The 10,012-nt window shown below is 32.5% G+C and overlaps 1 pseudogene; it reads right to left on the reverse strand.

Moving 5' to 3' along the window:
* Positions 1–7,107: 7,107 nt before the first annotated feature.
* On the reverse strand, positions 7,108–8,931 carry LOC112709364 (inorganic phosphate transporter 1-4-like; annotated as a pseudogene).
* Between the last annotated feature and the right edge of the window lie 1,081 nt (positions 8,932–10,012).

Consider the following 10,012-nt stretch of genomic DNA (forward strand, 5'->3'; position numbering starts at 1 on the left):
ACGATCCCTACGTCTTTGTAGGCCTCAACGACTTCTTTTTCACAACCGATATCAAGTTACCTTTAGAAATAGGAGAACCTTAAGCCATTAGGAACAATGCTTTTTATTTTGCTATGGCACCAATTTAGATGTTGCACTTTGGTGTACTACGCGATCGAACATTATTGTGTATCGGTGTACTGTCTCTTGTATAACTTTTACGTTGCCTTTAAATTGGAAACTATTTATCATAGTTTGTGATCTTTTTACATATCCATTTCAATATTAATTAAAAAGATAAAAGGTACCTACATGTCAGTATTATTGTTTTATAAAATGGCTAAAAATTACAAATTTAAATTTAAAAAGTAAAGAAATAAAATGAAGTTTACAAAAACCAAAATATTTTTTAGAATTAATTTTGTTAGTGAAGTAACAATGTTACGTATTAAATTAGATTTTGAAGGATTGGCATACATGAGGTTTATATTTTTAAATCGACAAACAGGCTTGTCGTGTAAATAAGGCAGGTTAAAAAAGTTTGCATGCGATATTAATGGATTTGAATTCTCTAAATTTTATTTTATTTTAGAGTATAAAGAATGATCTTACGCTATTAGAAATAATAACACAAAATGAAATATATATTTTTATTTCCTATTGAATTTTGCAGTGTTAATTTATAATATATTAAAGTATAATGTTCTCAAAGATAAGAAAATATGATTTAATATTATTCTTTTCTAAAAATCATATCTGTGCAAACGTATTAGAAAATAAGGAGGTTTTTTTGCTGGGAAAAGAATAATCTGAACCCTGAAGAACCAGGTTATAAATTCAAATAATAAAAAATACAGAAATTGGTTCACAAATAAAGCAGAATTACAGTTGAGAGGAATTTGAAAAAAAAGTATAAAATTTTTTATTACAAGAAAGCACCAATGCCGCGTCATGCTGGAGGGGATCCGCTTGGTCTCATCGCTGCGTTGTCTTCCCCGGCAAGTTGGCGTAGACTCAATGCTGCTAGTTGAGGAGATCTAAGAGAAGAGCAAAACAGAGAGATTCATAGAGGAGAGAGACCTCGCCTCGCCGTCGTCGTTGCCGTCGCCACCGCTGTTCATCGCCTCTCCAGATCTAGTCGCAACGTCCAAGTCTCTGAGAATGTTCCATTACGAAGTGGGGGTGTAGGTGGAGGCCACTATCGGAATTCTTTGCAGCCATTTTTCAGTACTTGAAATTTAATGGAGATATGGAGGAGACAGAGGATTCGATAAGGGTACTTAGCAGCAAGAAGATTGTCTCCCTTAGCTTGAAGTTCATAACAAGATGATGAGTTGGATTAAGGATGTGGAATCAAATGTGCCTGCAATTGATGTGTTGGGAGGCGATTCACATAAACAAATCGGTGAAATTTTACAGCCAGAGGAAGATGGGAACACGAACTGCCCTGACTTCAAGCCCGAATGTGTTGGGGTGTTCGAGGTCATCTCAATTGACTCAGTCACAATACTGCAGGTCCGATGTCGTGACGAAGCTGGAAGCTGATCAATCTTGCTATTCTTTTTTTTTTTATTAATCAGAGTAGTATTTTGTGGATTGTGTTGGTATATAACTTTTTAGGAATTTCGTTACCTGATGCACTGATTCTATTCAACCAAGACACTATGGTTTTTGAGAATAAAATGTTATCTTCCAAAATAATACTAAATAAAAAAATATTGAGAATATTAAAACAATTATAGAATATTTTTTGTTTGATATTGTAAAATTTATCATTGTAATTTTTGTGTATTGTTTATTATTCTAATTTTTTTATAATATGTATTATTGTTCCTATTAGAAATGATAAATTAAATCACTTGGGATTTACTATAAACTCATTTTCATTTTCTTCAAATTTTTGCAGGAAAAAAAAATCATATGTCAATATGAAAGCTGAAGTTGTACAGGAGAATATGTGTTTCACTGAAATATGTAGTGTTTGATCATTAAGATATGGGTAGTAATTCAGGCAATTTTTTTAGAGTATGGAGTTATGTTACATTATTTTAAGTCCATGTTACAAAAAAAAATATAATTGGTAAAAAACAATTCATTTTTTTGTAAAAAAAAATCAGTCTTTAAATAATTGGTCCAACCAAACTATACTGAACCGGTCTGCAAATTCATTAAACTTTAGGTCAAACATAGAAATTCTAACAGTTGTTGTAAGGATACAATCCTAGCTATTGAGTTTGCATCTTTCCACTAGATCCATCAAGATATGAAAAATACCATCTCCACCAAAGACAAGGTCTAAAAAATAATAGTATGTCATCCAATGAAAGAATATAATTAAAAATAATAATTCTAGAAGTCTAACCGGTTCGATGATCAGCTCAGTTTCGACAACTATGACACAGAGGCAGCAACGAAATATGTTCTGACGAGGATTCCACGACAACGTGTAGAGAGTCCACAAAGAACATCATCTTCTTCAACGTTCGTGGAACTTTTATATGTTACAATTGGAGGAAGAAGGTCTACGTTGGAGTGGGTGGGATCCAAGTCGAAAGTATGGGTCTGTTGGGAATGGGTTGAATTCTGCGGATTTGGTCTGCTTTTGTGAACCTTAACCCAAATCTAAAAAAAAAAGACAAGTCAGTCATTAAACTAATAAATTAGATTGCTTCATGTATTTCAACTATTTTATCTTCTCGAAAAAAATAAAAGTCTAATTTTCTTTATAATTTTAATTATTTTTTCGTTTTTCTATTTTCAGAATATTATATTTTATAATTTTAATTCTTGCATTAAAAATTTAGTCTTCACTTTAATTATCTACGATGTGAATGCTTTTTTTTCCTCCAAATCATCAAAAGGATACACGATTAATATAAATTACTTAAAATGACTTTATGTCATCTGATAACAATAATAGGCAAATAATTTTTTTCTAACACAAAAGAATTATTTTAAGTAAATAAATCTATAATAAATCGTAAAATAAACGAGATAACGGAGCAAAGGAGTTTATTAAGTTGAAAACAATATGCCATCTAAATTTTAACAAGAGAAAAAAATTATGTTTTACATTTTAATTGTTAAGTTATAAAAATAATAATAAAATTGAATATAAATTTCAAAATAATAATAATAATAATAACAATTGAGTTTCATTTTTTCTGGGCTTCTTCCAACTGAATCTAGGTTTTTGCTCTCCACCATTTATTTCATTCAGCTTTGTTTTTTATTTAATGGTGAACATCCCAACAGCCCATCCTTTTCGGTTTTTGGCTGATTGTTTCTCTGTGGTCCATCTCAACCCATTCCTTTTTATCTTAAAATTACTTAAATGCCCTAACGGTAAACCCAAAATAATAACCGTGCTCAACTTTAAACTTGCTTTGACAACCCCTTCAGCAACTCATTCCAATAACCCATGTGTCTCAAGGTTATTGGACGGTCAACCAAAAGTCATTTTTGGTCACTCTTGGTCACCTAATACATTGTCACCACAGAGTTGCCCATACATATATATATATATATATATGAGAAAAGCTCTGCATACAAGTCATTAGGGTTTGTATGCTTTACAAGTTAATTAACGAATAAATCCCAAAAACGCAATACAAGGTCTACGTTCTTCTTTTTCTTCTTCTTCCTCTTCTTCTTCTTCTTTTCTTTCGTTTCTTGCCTTCTCTTTCTCCTTCTTCTTCTTCTTGCTGCACGTTCTTCTTCCTCTTCCTCTTCCTCTTCTTCTTCTTTTCTTTCGTTCTTGCTTTCTCTTTCTCGTTCTTCTTCTTCTTGCACGTTCTTCTTCCTCTTCCTCTTCTTCTTCTTTTTTTTAGTTTCTTGCCTTCTCTTTCTCCTTCTTCTTCTTCTTGCTGCACGTTCTTCTTCCTCTTTATGTTCTTCTTCTTCATTTACGTGCTTTTCTCTCTGTTTTCTTTCTTCGTTATTCTCGATTTCCATTTTTTTTGACATCAAGCTCTGAAATCGTTTTTGAAGAAGAAGAAGCAGCAGAAGATGAGGAGGAGAAAGAGAAAGAGCTCTGAAATATGCATAAGGTGTACTTCAACGAATTTTGGGTGTATTTCTTAAATTCTTTGGGTGTATTTTTGTAATCCTTTGGGTGTATTTCTGTAATCCTTTGGGTGTATTTCTGTAATCGTTGGGGTGTATTTCTATAATTGTTTGGGTGTATTTCTGAAGTTTCATTATCTTCAAATATGGCAAGAAAATTATTTTCATGGAGGAAGAAGAAGAAGAGTTGTTCATAATGCATGGTGAGTAGCGCGCTTTGGAAACAGGAAATTATTGAATAACGTGCGTTTTATTTACTCTTGAATGTGGAAGTGTGTAATGCGTTAATTAAGTGTAATGTGTGTGTTTTATTAGACTTGTAAGACTTGTAAGCCAAAAAGACTTGTATATATAGTAGTCCTATATATATATATATATATATATATATATATATATATATATATATATATATATATGGACAGATGTATGTATATGAGTGTGGGGGCAATCGCCTCCACTACGATTTGAAATTTTTTGAGTTGTATATGATAATAATATTTATTCATTAAATTATTAAATTTGACTTCACAATAATTTTTTGCTCAATTTTTGGTACTTCATAGTCAATTTAAAAATTTCATATTAAATGACATTAGAATGATCAATTCTCAATTTAAATGAAATTTGTGTTTTTTCTTAGAAATCAATTTGAAAGAGTGTTATTTATATTTTTTTATATTAGTTTTAATTTTTTTGTAACAACTACATTAATTGAAAGAACTTTTTCAACTATAAATCTCAATAAGAATTGACTTCTAATTATATAAGAAGTAAATTTCTAAATAAGTATTTACTTATATATATGTAAAAGAAATTCTACACATCCAAGTTTTTTGATGAACTAAATATAACCAAGTTAAACAATAAAACTTAAAATAATATTAGTCATAATTGATTTTTGTTGTCTTAGACAAATTTGATTGGACTTGGTTAACAAAAAAATATGAACATGTAGCATTATTCTATATAAAAAGACATATATTTATAACGGTAAATTTATATGCCATGAATTAGGAGTTGTAGGTCACGTCTCTCATTAAGACACATAATAGCATTGAGACACATATAGAGTAGTAGTAAATAGCACTAACCTGTTGCCAAAAGAAACATGCAACTTAGTGATGATGACTTTCTCTTCATAGAGATATTTCCTCTTTTGAGATCTGCAACTCTTACCACATCTTAGTAATCCACATGAAGAAGAATAAGAGCCTGATGATGAAACTAGTTCAAGCATTGAATTAGAAGTTTTCCTTACATTTCTCTATATCTAAGTAGAAACTTCATATCCCTGTCAGTCTTAACATGAGATGATTTTTCATGCCGTCTAGAATCTTGATGCTTAATTGACAAAGGTGACAAGAAGCAGCAACATAGTCACAATCAATTTGAAGTCAAAGTATTACCTTCAATTTTCTTGATCAGCTCTTCTTCTGAGACGCGTGATTTCTCAAGTTTCTTCCCAATTTTAATTTTCCCTTTCACACACATAAATCTATTCCTAATTTCTCCTGAAAAATGAGGCTAACCCCAAAGAGACAACAACAACAACAACAGAAAATCAGAAATAGACAAAACAACAAACAGGTAGAATGCATATTAACAAAGTCCATTCTAAAATATATCCAATCTGATTCAATTCAATGCTCAACAAATTGGAGTTCCTTCACATAAAGCTTGCCATCTCTGTGCCTGTAACAAAACCCTAAATTATTTTCAGAACAGAACAGATACAATGGCAAGAGAATCAATGTTATCGGAAGGGACGACGGAGCCTACCTGAATCAACGGCGACGAGAAGAAAAGGTAGAAGCGGCGACGACGTTGACGAGCTTCAACGAGTAGTGACAGAAAACGGTGTCGAGAGGGTGGCAAAATTCATCGGCGTCGAAGTTGAAAGAGAGAGACTGGTGAACGGGTGTGACGGAGAGATTGGGAAAGGGGTGTGATGGAGCTCCGGGCAGTGGCGGTGCAACGGTGTGAGGTGCCGCCGATGAATGATTTGGAGGGCATGGGTGAGGAGCCCATGAAGGATGGGGTGTTTGAGAAATGAAGAGAGGAACCAGAATTAAACTCTTATTTTAATATTTTCGACGGAAAATTTTAAAAGTTACAAACGGATTTTTCATTTGTAATAATTTAATAAAATGTAGTGTTTTTATTTATTTAATTACATACGGATTTTTCGTCTGTAATCATTTTTCACGGAAAAAATTAATTTTTTTGACAGAATTATCGACGATTTTTTTTTCCGTCTGTAATTTATGCTAATTCATTTTTTTTGTTTTTCGACAAAAAATTCCTCTGAAATTTCGTCTGTATTTCCATGGGATAAAATCCGTTGGAAATATCTGTCTGTGATAACTAGTTTTCTAGTAATGGAAGTTTTTGATTTGCATCAATATACTCTCGGAGGCTAAATTTTCAAAAAATTTAAGACCAATATAACAATAATGCATAAAAATTATGCTTAATTTGCTTGTGTTGAGGGGTTGTTCTTATGAAAGTGCTGTTGAATTGATCTTAAATTTTTTGAAAAATTAGCCGTCAGGAGTATATTTGATGCAAATCGAAAACTTTTGGAACAAAATTAAAACAAAATAAAACTTAGGGATATTTTTAAAACTTTTGTCAAACTTTAAGGACAAAAAATATACTTTACCCTATTTATAAATGATTATTTTAGTGTTTTAATTTGTAAAATTAGATATTATAAAAACTAATCATGTTATATTTATATCGAAAATAACTACCAATATATATATTAAAATAAAAAATACACATTAAAAATAAATTAAATAATACATATATTTATATACAAATATATCATGATTAATAAATAATTTAATAACTAATTTTTATGTACACATAATATTTTTATTATAAAATTATTTTCTATATATATATATATATATATATATATATATTCTTTTTCTACTTTATTTTTAAGTCTATAATAATTAATAATTAAAACTAAGACTCCATGATGTACTATACTATACCACCGTCTCAAAATCACATAGTAAAAGCTAATCAACCATGCATGTACAAAATTCGTAATTATTAACTAAAGCTTAAACAACATTGTTATCCACAGCTTGTTGGTCCTCAGCCTCACCAGACATTTCTTCTAGTGATTTTCCTTTGGATTCAGGAACCAAGAATGTGAAGAAGAAGCCACAGACGTTAACCACAGCCATGATTATAAGGGTGTTCCTGATGCCAATTCCTTTCTCAGCGTAAACAAATCCAAAAGCACCCACCATAGCTCCAGCTTTGCCTGCAGCTGCTGATATGCCATGACATGTTGATCTAAGCCTAGCAGGGAAGATCTCGGCAGGGACCACAAAAGTGGTGGCATTGGGTCCAAAGTTGGCGAAGAAGAACGTCAATGAATACATCACAACAAAGCCAATCTGGTTTCCATTCAAGGTCCAATGATGATAAGGTATTGCCAATGCAAACATGAAAACTGTCATGAAGAAGAACCCCATCAACTGAATGGAAAACCTCCCCACCCTATCAATGAGTGCCACCGTGAACCAGTAACCGGGAACAGTGCTGCACAGTGCAATCAAAGTCTGTGCTCTCGCAATCTTGTAAACCTCTTCAATTGCGCTCATTGTCTTCGCGGGTGGGATCCAACCGATGGCACTGAAGATATCTTTCTGGAACAGATTCTGGCTGTAGTAAGCAATATCCAAAAGGAACCAAGTTGTGGCGGTTCCAACAAGGTGAAGCCCATGCCGCTTAACAAATTCACTCGAGAACAATCCAAAATCGTTGCCTCCTCCTGTTTCTTGCTGCTCAATCTTCTCTTGCTCTGCTTCAATCTCAACCTCTAGAACCTTGGACATGTCCGAAGCTGCTTGCTTTGCGTTCTTCGCCACCAAGGCCGTATACCTTGCTGTCTCCGGCATCTTCATCCTCCAATAGTACGTCGCAAGAGCGGGAAGCGCGCCAAACATCAAGATTATCCTCCAAACGTAATCGGCTTCTGGCACGGTGGACCCCACGTGGTCGAACTCAAACGCCGGAGCAGGGTGCAGTCCCTTGAAAATGGACGAAACTATGATCGCAACCATGCCACCTGCAAGGATTCCAAATCCCTGCATGGCAAAGACCGCCACGATGAATGCTCCACGTGTCTTCTTGTTGGCGTACTCAGACATAATGGTTGCAGAGAGAGGATAGTCGCCGCCGATCCCAAACCCAAGCCAGAACCTAAAACAAGGACAAATAAATCAACTATTAATAATAAGCTATTAGGGTTATTTGTTTTTGGTTGGAAACTTAAATGCACCTTTTTTCTGCTACCAAGTTGATCATCGAAATTCATAGTTAAAAATTGAGAATTTAGTTACATAATATCAAATTGTTTAACTAATTCTTTATTTTTAAATTAATATATAAAGATAACTGCGCCAAAAATCTTTACTTAGATGTTTATACTCTAAGAACAAGAAATAAGTTATTGATACTAACCTAAAGAAGCAAAGAGTGACCATAACAGATTTAGGCTCTTTTCCAAAGGAGAGTCCGGAGGCTAGGGAACAAATAACCATGAGCATGAGTGTCATTCCATAGACACGCTTCCTTCCCACCTTGTCGCCCAGCCAACCGAAGAATAGTTGGCCGGCGAGGGTGCCGCAGAATGCAACGCCATTAATGGCGGAGGAGACGTTGGACGGAAGAGTACCGGGGTTGTCGGAGCCATCATAGTAGTACAAGCGACCAAGGAGCTTGGTGACGAGGGAGATGCAAAAGAGGTCATAGGCATCAGTGAAGAAACCCATCCCAGCTATCACAATCGCCGTGAAGTGGTTGGTACCATTGTGTCTTTGCAACATCCAGTGCATTCAGCACCTGCAATTGTTCCTTCGCCATCTTCTCCTAATAACGAAGATCGATTAGCTTAATGTATAACTGAAATTAAATAACACTTCTCATCTCAATGATACATATACAAGGTGTGGGTGGGGAGTGGTATTAAATTTTTATTTTAAATTTAGCTGTTATTTTATCTTTTTTTTAAATAAATTTTATTATTTTTATTTTTTTTAGTTATGTATGTTTATTTTTTTAAAATTTTGATTGTTTTAACTTATGAACATGTGCATGTGACACGCCCAAATATATAAATGGACGAGTAATCAAACAACATTGAGAATTCAAATAAAAAATAACAAACAGAGAAAATTGTAGAGATAGGGTAATAATAATAACAACAATCTTATTAGATAGATAATAGAGATTGTAAACAATATAAACAATAAATTATATCTTAAATTTATTAAATAGGAATAAATTTAATTAATTTAAAATTTAAATTTTAAAATTAAAATTAAACTTTTTTTAAATTTATTATTTAAGATGTTAAAAAAAGGTTATTTTTCTTTACTTTTACTAATAATAATAGGACACATGCAGTTAATATGAAAGAAACAGGGCTCAGGATTCAGTGGTCTCAGAACTTTTGGATCATTTAATGGTCCCATTAAAAAACATGTTTTTAGAGTTTTTTTAATAATTGTTACATAGTCTTTGAACTACTTTTAATTACAAATTAATCCCATATATTTTATTTAATTATAGAAACTATTTTTTATTTTATAAATTATTATTTTATCAATTATCTATTATATTTATTAACAATCAAATACAAAAACAACAACCAATTATATCCTCCATTGATCTTAATAAAGCTTTTGTCCATTCCAATGGATTAGATTTTCATATTTGATCTCGTGACATTCGTCCATGGCTTCTAAATCGTGTTTCCTTGAAATTCAATGGATTGGATTACAGTGTATCACAAAACAATCGATTGAACAATGAATTAAATGTAAAATTTATGTAATTCAATCAATTGTTTAAGATTTTCAATCTATTGATTTCTTCAAAACAGTCTATTGGTCTCATTATTCAATCGATTGGTTATACACGTGACTTCTAATTCAATTGATTG

The sequence above is a fragment of the Arachis hypogaea genome, chromosome 9 (assembly GCF_003086295.3).
Source record: "Arachis hypogaea cultivar Tifrunner chromosome 9, arahy.Tifrunner.gnm2.J5K5, whole genome shotgun sequence".
In the NCBI taxonomy this organism is placed as follows: Eukaryota; Viridiplantae; Streptophyta; class Magnoliopsida; order Fabales; family Fabaceae; genus Arachis; species Arachis hypogaea.